The 9,522-nt window shown below is 47.2% G+C and overlaps 1 pseudogene; it reads right to left on the minus strand.

Moving 5' to 3' along the window:
* Positions 1-4,920: 4,920 nt before the first annotated feature.
* LOC101050166 (large ribosomal subunit protein eL36 pseudogene) lies at positions 4,921-8,526 on the minus strand (annotated as a pseudogene).
* Between the last annotated feature and the right edge of the window lie 996 nt (positions 8,527-9,522).

The raw sequence follows: 9,522 nt of genomic DNA on the forward strand, positions 1-9,522 counted from the left end.
ATTTTGTGCAACTTAAGAAATGGCGTCTCTTCCTTAAGACATTTTGGATGCCACATTCCAGAAAACTGTCATAATAAATATTCAAATTTATAATGTCTATGATGTGACTGGCTCCCCCTAGAGTTATGCAATGTAGAGCCTGCCCAATCATATGGGAGAGTCCTGTCTTGGTCAATTTCCATCTCATTGCATCTGTTTGCATTAATAACTTCCCCTTGGGGTACTACTCTCAACTGCAACCTTAAATTTCAGTATTGATTATTGTCTCTTTACCCTTCCAGGGTGTAAATAGGGACTCTGTCTGGCTTTATCTATGTTTGGAGTGCCAGGACCAAGAATAGTGCTCGGTTCATATGAGTCATTTAGTCAATGCTTGCAAAACTTTTGCTTCTACACTGTTCTCAAAGTCTTCCTCAAAGAGCTCTTTCCCTCTGTGTCTTTCCTGACCTCCCTGTGCCCCTGGCACCTGAGATGTTCCAGTGGTAACATATATCACAAAGTATGGCCATTGCCTGTTTTCTTGACCCTATTTTATTTTAACCTACCCATCCCCTAACACACCAGTAAACTCGAAGCTCCTTCACAGCGGGAGCCATGCCGATTTTGTTCATCTTTTGTCTTCCTCTAACTAGCCTGGTACCTGGCGGTTGCTGAACTGGGTGCTGAATGCCTGGAGGGGAGAATGCTGCCAGTCTGCCCCAAGACTGGGAGGTATGGAGGGCGATGGCTCTGCTTAGAGGCACCTCTTGGGGTGCCCCTCACTATAAGGACAGCTCCTGGCTGACCCCACAGGGCACAGGCCCCTGTTGTGCCAGCGATTACTATAATACTTCTCATTCCAACCTTATTGCCTGATATGAGAATGAATTTAGGACATTGTCGTTCAAAGAATGTCTTTATTCAGTCCCTGCCAGTTTCCTATTCAGTTCCTGCCAATTTCCTACAATACATGACACCTAACAAGCTTCCAGACCCAGAAGCCAGAGGCAAACAGGTGCCCTAGAATGAGTCGAACTTGCAATCCTGGGTAGCCCTTGAACCCACTTTCCCAGCCTTCACAGTCAGATCCCTGCAGAATAATAAGGCCCACAAATCTTTTGTCTGGAAAATTATCTTCCTGTAACACTGGAAGCTGTTACCATGGAAATAAAATAGCCCATTAGCCCAAATCTACCAAAACACGGGAGAGGCCCGGCTGCATTTCCGAGGCCCTTCATTAATATGGAGAAAAGCAGATTAACCTTTAAGAGAATTGACAAGAATGGCCATGACTTGCTGGATTATGATTTTCCTGTTGAGTTTATCTGGGCTAATATCTCAGCCTGGAGCAGCCATGCTGAGTGGAAAAGAAAGACAGACAAGACTCCATTTGGAGATTCAAATGCCTGCCAGGTTTGGCTGGGCTTAGGTGCATTTTTGCCTTTCGGTCTTGGCCACCCTGGACTCCTTCCCTCCCATGGATTCCTGGGGACGCCTCCTCCCTAGACCAGTCCACCACAGGGAGAGCAATTTTCCTGTCTCCTGTCGAGCAGCTGCTGAGAGAGGCAGAGAACCGCAGAGGGCTCCTACAGCACAGCCAAGATGCCAAACAGAAGCCAGAGACAGATGGAGCTGAACTCACCCTGTCCTGGTCTGCCTCCTCCTCCCGAAGGGTCCCCAGTGCCAAATCCCAGACATGAAGGCTGCTAGGAGAGGCAGCAAGGACTTGCCTCTTCCTGTGGCTGGGCACAGAGGTTGGTGGCCCCGAGCAGGGATGCTTCACGGTCTCTGCAATACCCAGCAGCACGAGGTGCGCAGCAACCCAGTACAAGGTGGCCGGCAGAGACCTGGGCCTTCACAGTTCACTGCTCCCACACCTGGCAAGCAAGAGCTGTCAGCATCTTAACTACTGGCAGGTGGGATGCACCAGTCTCTTGACAGGTATCAAGAGAGACTCCATCCCAGGGAAACTGACAATGTCCATCGGAAGCTTGGGCTGTGCTTGACAAGAGGGCACAGATTACTGGGGTTTTTTTTTTTCTTCTCTTTTGATATGCCTTCTCTTTTTAAAGAAAGGTAGGAGAGTGGCTCTCTGAGCATCAGTCATCATTATTAAAGGCTCTGCTGCCCTGGAGACAGTGTTATGTCCTCTTCAGGTGGCTTTCATTGCCTCTAGTTACTGACACTGGGAAACACAAGGCACCTGATCATGTGAGCAGTGGCCTTGTGATCTGAGACACGAGGTGTGGAAAACAAAAGAGGGTCCCCTATTCATCCTCCCGTTGTTTAACAGGCTTGTGGTAGGGGGCTGAGTAGGACTCAGTTTTCTCTGAATAAGCCCCAGAATTCAGCCTGGGCTCACTGCCATCACGAATGAGACCCAGATCTCAGCAGCTTCATGCAAGAGCAGGCTTACTTCTCGTTCCTTTCTCGGTCCAATCAGGGGGTGGGGCAGCTTTCAGAGGTCTAGATTCTTTCCATCTGGTGGCCCATTGTTCCCAAGGCTTTGGAATGCCTCACTGGATCTTAGCATCTTACTGACGGTTGGGAGAGGAGAGTGTGGGCAACCTAGAGGGGAGGTTCCCAGGGGCAGGCCACTTGCTCTTCTCCCATTGGCTAGGCCCATGTCTCTCTCCCAGGGATAGGGGGATGAGACATGCTGATGAGCCAAGGCAGAAGAGGAGACTTCAGCAAGAGTATCTGGACACAAATGCCAGCTGCAGAGCTGAGAACAGCAGATGCCCACCACCCTGAAGTCACAGTAGAGATTCTGAGTATCAGAGTGAAGGTGGCTATTGTGCCATGCAGCATTGCCCAAGGTATGTGAGCAACTCAAATCCTTCAATGTGCTTCACAGAAATTAATTTCCTTAAGCAGATATGTTTGGAAAATAATGAAAAGGACATATTTCCTCCCGGGCATTCACGTGGTGTGGTAGCATATGAAGGCTCTGACAAGTCCCGTGTTAAAGAAAATCTATCATCATTTAAAACATTTCCCACAAGTACTTGACCAGGGACGTGCCACCATTTTTCTGCTTGAAAATCTAGTAACATTGCTTAGTATCAATGTTCTAAGGGACATAGGTTAAACAACAGACCTAGTACAATTCTACTTTTTAGAAAATATGTGTATGTTTGGAACACAAGTGCACTGAGGCTCAGAATGAGGATTTGACTTACCCAAGATCAGTCTGTCTTGGGAGGAAGCTACAGGCCTGTATTTGGTCCCAATAGAGTGCTTATTTCCCTACACCTCTCAAATGAGGTCATGACCCTCAGGAATATAAAACTGGCTAGTATACAAGCTGCAGGTAAGGTACAGCACGAACACGGCACATATTCTGAGGCAAGGGATAGGGGCAGATAGTTACTCATTCATTTGGCAAATTATGAGTGAACTCTGCTTCAGTTTTCTTACCTGTAAAATGGGGATCACAGAAAGATCACGCATTTAAAGCTTTTAGCCCAGAGCTGGGGACTGTCTACAAATAGACAAGCCTGGGCTCTACCCTCATAGAAACTGCAGACCATCAAGGAGACAGATAGTGAACCAAAATGATCTTGAATTGTGTAAGCACCAAGATGAAACTGCTCAAGAGACTTACAGTGACAAATAGGTAGTGGCTGCCGCGGATGGGACTGTCCCAGGGAAGGTTCTCTGAGGATGTGACGTTTCCGCCAACACCTGAATAATAAAGGACAAGTATTATAACAAAGCCAAAGAAAAGCCCAGTACAGGCATGGCACATAAAAGATGCTCAGTAACTACAAATTGAGTTGAGTGAATGAACAAATGAATGAAATGTGGATTGGGGTATAATGTAATACCTTGAAATTTTCAGATAAAACACTCTGAAGTAATATCATCTGTATAACCTCAAAACACTGAAGGTGTATGTTTTCTCTTTCCACTGCTCTCTGCTGACAGGGTGAATTCAGGAGGAAAGTTCAAGATGTCTTAGAGTAGGTGATCTCAACCTTGGCATGATTGGCATTTGGCTGGGCAATGCATCCCAGGCATGGTAGGATGTGGAGCAGCATCCTAGCCTGTACCCGTTAGATGCCAGTAGCCTTCTCCTTACCCCCTTGTTACGACAACTAAAAACATCACGGGTTGAGGGCAAAATCACCCATAGGTGAGAACCACTGTCCCATGGTTGGATCTATTCATTTTAAACATGGGAAATATGGACCATAAAATCACCAAACTTCCTCTCTTCCTCCTCCTCATGTCTATGGCCTCCCAGAATTTGTGGCCCAATATCACAGGAATGGCCCAAGTCCACATGTCATCATTCAGCGAAGTAGCAGCTTTCCAAGCAGAGTGATCCCAATGGGCCTTATGTGTGCTTCTCTCTCCTCTTTCCCAGGCCCCAGAAAAGTCCAAGTTAACTTCCAGCCATCCCATTATGACCTCTCCAGAGAAGAAAGGAAGTTTCCTGGTTTTGCATTCCAGTAGCATTGCAACCGGAGCTCTTTGTATTTTTTGACATCCGGTTTCTGATTTCCGTGCTGGGCTTAAAGTAGGGAATAAATACTGTTTTTGAAAACTCTGTGCATTCCAGAGAAAATCAGCCAGCAGGCTCTGACGAGGAGAACGGATGCAGGAACATGCTGGTGGAACGTTCTGTCCTTGCCACTGGGTGTAGAAAGAGAAGGAGCCCCAAGGTGAGCTACATGCAGGGAGTTGGGGGAAAAGAATGTGTTCGAGCTAGAGGGGAAGGTCCTGAGGACAGGCCACCTGCTCGCCTCCCATTGGCTAGGCACATGCAGAGACATTTAAATGTATAATTACTATTATATATAATAATATAAATTATTTATATTTAAATATATATTATATATGTCAAATATATATATTTAAAAGTAGGATTATACTAGGTGTTTTCTTTTTTTCTATCAAGCTGTTTATTTTTCAGGGAGAGGGCAGGGGAGGGCCTCAGTCTTTCTTGGCAGTGGCTTTCCTCCCAGCGGCCAGGACATTGCTCAGCTCCTCCCGCTTCCTCTTGGCGCGCATGTGCGTCCCCACTCTTTTCTTGATGAACTTGAGGGTCCATTTGTCCTTACAGACCTTCAGTAACCCCATGGCTCGCCGCTCGTAAGGGGCAAAGCCACACACCTCCCGGATCATGTGCGCACGAACTTGGTGTGTTTGGTCAGATGCCCGCGGCGGCGGCTGTGCCTGGGCTTGCCCGGGTTCTTGGTCACCTTGTAGCGCTCGCTGAGGCCCACAGACGTGGGTACCAAAGAGCCATGGCTGCTGCTCTCCAACAGCGGCCTGGCGGAAGGGCTGGCGCCGCGTGGAACTCTACAAGGTGTGTTTTTTTAAACGGTGTCTCTTAGAACATTGATTCTAAGAAATGTTAGTAGATTTTTAATCAGAAAAATGATGGTATGTCCCTAGTCAAGTATAGGCGGATGAGAAAGGTGGTCGAGCCAAGGTATGAGAGAAGCCTTCAGCAAGTCTCTTAACACAAATGCCAGGTACAAAGGTGAGACGCAGATTCCCTCTACCCCGAAGTCACAGTAGAGATTCTGAGTATCAGAGTGAAGGCAGTCCTAGCTATTGTGCCATCCAGCATTGCCCAAGAGAGCATGAACAACCTAGAGAGGATGTGATGGCCAAAGCAGGAGAGGGAACATGTTGACAAGACACAGCTCGTCACTTGCTAGGGGTCTCTGGCAAGTCACTGAGACAGAGACTCAGTTTCCTCATTTGTGAAAGGTAAGAGACGCTACTGTTACTTGTGGCTACCATTTGCGTACCGTGCTAAGCACTATGTCTTAATAATTCTTGCCCCATAGGGCTCAAAGAGTTATGGTGAGGGTTATATTATATAATATAGATGTAAGGGCTTTGTAAACTGTAAAGTGGTATAAAAATCCAAGGTCTAATTAGGATCATTACCTACCTCAGATAGTAATACCCACAACCAACCAACCAACAAGCAAACAAACAAACAAAAAACACACACACACCACCCAGGAAGCAAATTTACAGTGTGGTTAAGAGCCCAAGGTTCAGAGGCAATTAATCTGGAAGTCCAGTTCCAGGTGGGCTACACTGGCTGTGTAACTTTGGGCCTATTATTCAACCTTTCTGTGCCTCAGTTTTCTCATCCGTGAAGTGGAGCAAAGTAGGATTTTAAAGAGAATTTAGGTCAGGTGTGGTGTGGTGGCTTATGCCTGTAATTCCAGGGTATTGGGAGCCCAAGGTGAGAGGATTGCTTGAGGCCAGAAGCTTGAAACCAGCCTGGGCACCTTAGCAAAACCACATCTTTACAAAAATAATAACAATAGTAATAAATATGTAATTAGCTGGGGGTGGTGGCACATGCCTGTAGTCCCAGCTACTCCAGAGCCTAAGGAGTAGCTCGAGTCCAGGAGGTCGAGGCTACAGTGAGACATGATTGTGGCACTGCACTGTAGCCTGGGTAACAGAGAGAAACTCTGTCTCTTAAGTGAGTGAGTGATTTAATGAATGAATGAATGAACAAATAGAATTTAATGTGATCATGCATTTAAAGCACTCAGCACATGGTCTGCCACTTAGTGAGCCTCTACCAATAATTGTGCTTGAAGGTTTGGGTGCCAAGGGCCTTCCCCAGATGAATCTTTAACTAGAAAAGCAGAAAAAGAAGGTTGATAGCAAACTGAGTTGGAGAAATGGGGGTGCTAAACCTGTGGAATGAAGGGGAAAAAAATCCCCAGCTCATGGCATTGATTCTGGCTCAGAAGGAAAGGAACAGTAAGACGGGGGCCTTGTGTCTGCCGTGCCAAGTGCAGTCGGGTGGGATAATCCTGCCAGCAACTCTTCTCAAAGCCCATGTCTGCTTCTGCTGCCAGGATGGGCTAACCGCCTGCCTTTCTTCATTTCTTCACATGTGCACTCTGGGAGAGGCTTAGCCTTAACCTTTGAGTTCTTCTTGTGTTCTAGGTCATTCTCCACCACTACATACACACACACACACACACACACACACACACACACACACACACAGACACACCCAGCAATGACCCCAGGAAGGCAGGATACCTCAACCGCAGCCAGCCCCTGCTTCCTGGAAGTGTTGCCCATTCATGCCTCTGGGAGATGCCCTCAAGCTTATGATGATGCAAGAGCAGAGACAGTAGTTTTAGCAAACACCTGTCCCTCTGAATCAGGGCTCCTCTAGGTTGGTGTTTCTGGGTGAGTCTTTCTGAATCTTCTTTTTCCGGTATTATTGACGCAACCCTTTGCCGGGTTTCTGATCCTTTCTGGATCTTTTTTTTTTTTTTGAAATCCAGTCTTGCTCTGTTGCCTAGGCTAGAGTGCAGTGGTGCAATCTTGGCTCACTGCAACCTCCACCTCCTGGGTTCAAGTGATTCTCCTGCCTCAGCCTCTCAAGTAGCTGGGATTACAGGCATGCACCACCACACCTGGCTAATTTTTGTATTTTTAGTAGAGATGGGGGTTTCATACTATGTTGGCCAGACTGGTCTCGAACTCCTGAACTCAAGTGATCCACCCTCCTTGACCTAAAGTGCTGGGATTACAGGCATGAGGCACCACGCCCAGCCCGATCCTCGCTGTTAATCTGAATTTCCTGGCAGCCCCCTCTGCCTGCAACTACGTTGCATTTTCCCCACAGTCAGACCCTGAGGTGAAGATATGAGTACAAGTGGTTTATTCGGGAAGAAGGACAAATGAGGGAGTGAGGACGTGAGATGTGGAAGGAAAACAGGCCAGGAGGGGCTCTGCCAGGCAAGTTCTCAACGGCGGTCGAGCTCATTCTTTCTGGAGAGCTCTGGGGCACAGTGTGGAAGGTGCCCCCAAGTCCTCCTACCTCAGGGCATGGGCTGGGTGTTGGGTCACCCATCCATATTGTCTGGGGGCTCTGAGGCCAGGGAAAATGCCCAGAAGCAGAGAGACCCAGCAGTGTGCAGTAGCTGCTTTCTCAAGTGGAGCTGAGAGCTGAGGGCCTATGACAGGGCCCCAGTACTGCCTGCCTCTCTTCCCAACAGTTTCTCAACTCTCAGAGCCCTAGACACAAGCCCAGCCTCTGCTGTGTGGGGCAGGTGGGTATGTCAGGGGACCGTGACTCCCCCACAGCTTCCCAGAGGGGGAACCAGGTTACAACTGTTGAAATATTGATGGAACTCTAAAAACTATGTGGAATCAGCTAAGGAAATGGGAAAACATCAGTCACAGTTCTGTTTATTCGGTGCTTCTCTAACCATGGCAAATTTTTCATCAGCAGAGAAAATTACAGCTAAGTAAAAGCATGAGCACTCTCTCTCGGGAGAGGCCCAGAACTCATTTCTCTGTTCCCAGCCAGCCCCTCAATGCTAATATTGAAATTAAAAAAATAATAAAAAATGCTTGTTTTTTTTCAGTCTCAAAGATCTTCCTCCCTCTCTTGTTATACGGGCAGGCTGGGCTGGGAAAGGTGCTGGACGTCGCTTCATCCTGTTCTCCCCGCGTGATCTCTGCCAGCTGGTATGAACCGAAGCCCTCTGACTCCCCATGGTGCATCTGGGTTCTCTCCCACCTTGCTGCCCGCATTACCCCGGACAGACGCACAAGTCCTAGGTACCCTGGTTTCTTCATCTTTAAGGTGTTGGTAATACAATCCATCTCTTAGGGTTATTATGAGAATTAAGTGAGATGATCTAAGCCCACACTAAGCACAGTGCATGCACAGAGTGAGTTCCCAATAAGTAAATCTTACTATTAATTTCTGGAGCTCCATCTTTGGGGTGGAGAGGCAGGCTTTAAACCCGCAACTCCTTTTTAAAAAAATAGTTTTAGTCCTGTGGGTCCCACTCCACATTCTTTATTGATTCTGCCAGTAGGTTGGTTCATTAAACATTTGTGCAGATAAAACCCTGGTCGCCTGCCCGTGATCTCTGGATCTGCTGGAGTTGCAGGAGAGGACCCTACAGAAGGCTGGCAACATTTTCCCAGGTATCCAGAGAAGGGAGATAGTCCTCAGTCAAATACAACTACACCTCAGGGTCAGGTTTGATCTCCATGCTAATCCTTGCATTTGGGAGTCAGCATTAAGAGGGGCATGGAGAAGGGAGAGATTAATTACAACCAAGGGAGTCACTGCTTAAACCACATCTACATTATTCTATTTCTCCCAGATGTCACACTTTGCTGGGCATTGGCAAATAGATATATTTTTAAAATACACAGATCCATTTCTGGGCCATATAGGATGCTCTGTGTAGGTGAAGTGTGTGCTGAGAAGAGGGCTGGGAAGAGGTGAGGAAACCACTTAAATTCCTAAAGCATCAAATGCACGGGGCTCAGGAAATACTAATGAAATTGAATTAACGAGAATATTAGACCATAAGGCTGTGCATGTTGGATCAGGCCATTTGGCTGTTCATAATCATATTTTAGCAGCAGGTAACATCTCAAGCTCTCGGGAATTTTAAGCCCCAAATGGAGGTGGAAATGCCCTCCTTTTAGGAGGCTACCATGAGTGAGAAGAGGATGCCTGAAATCTCAAACCACAGGATTCACAAAAATTGGCCTTCGGGAAATCACTGA

This window comes from Saimiri boliviensis, chromosome 8 (genome assembly GCF_048565385.1).
Source record: "Saimiri boliviensis isolate mSaiBol1 chromosome 8, mSaiBol1.pri, whole genome shotgun sequence".
Classification (NCBI taxonomy): Eukaryota; Metazoa; Chordata; class Mammalia; order Primates; family Cebidae; genus Saimiri; species Saimiri boliviensis.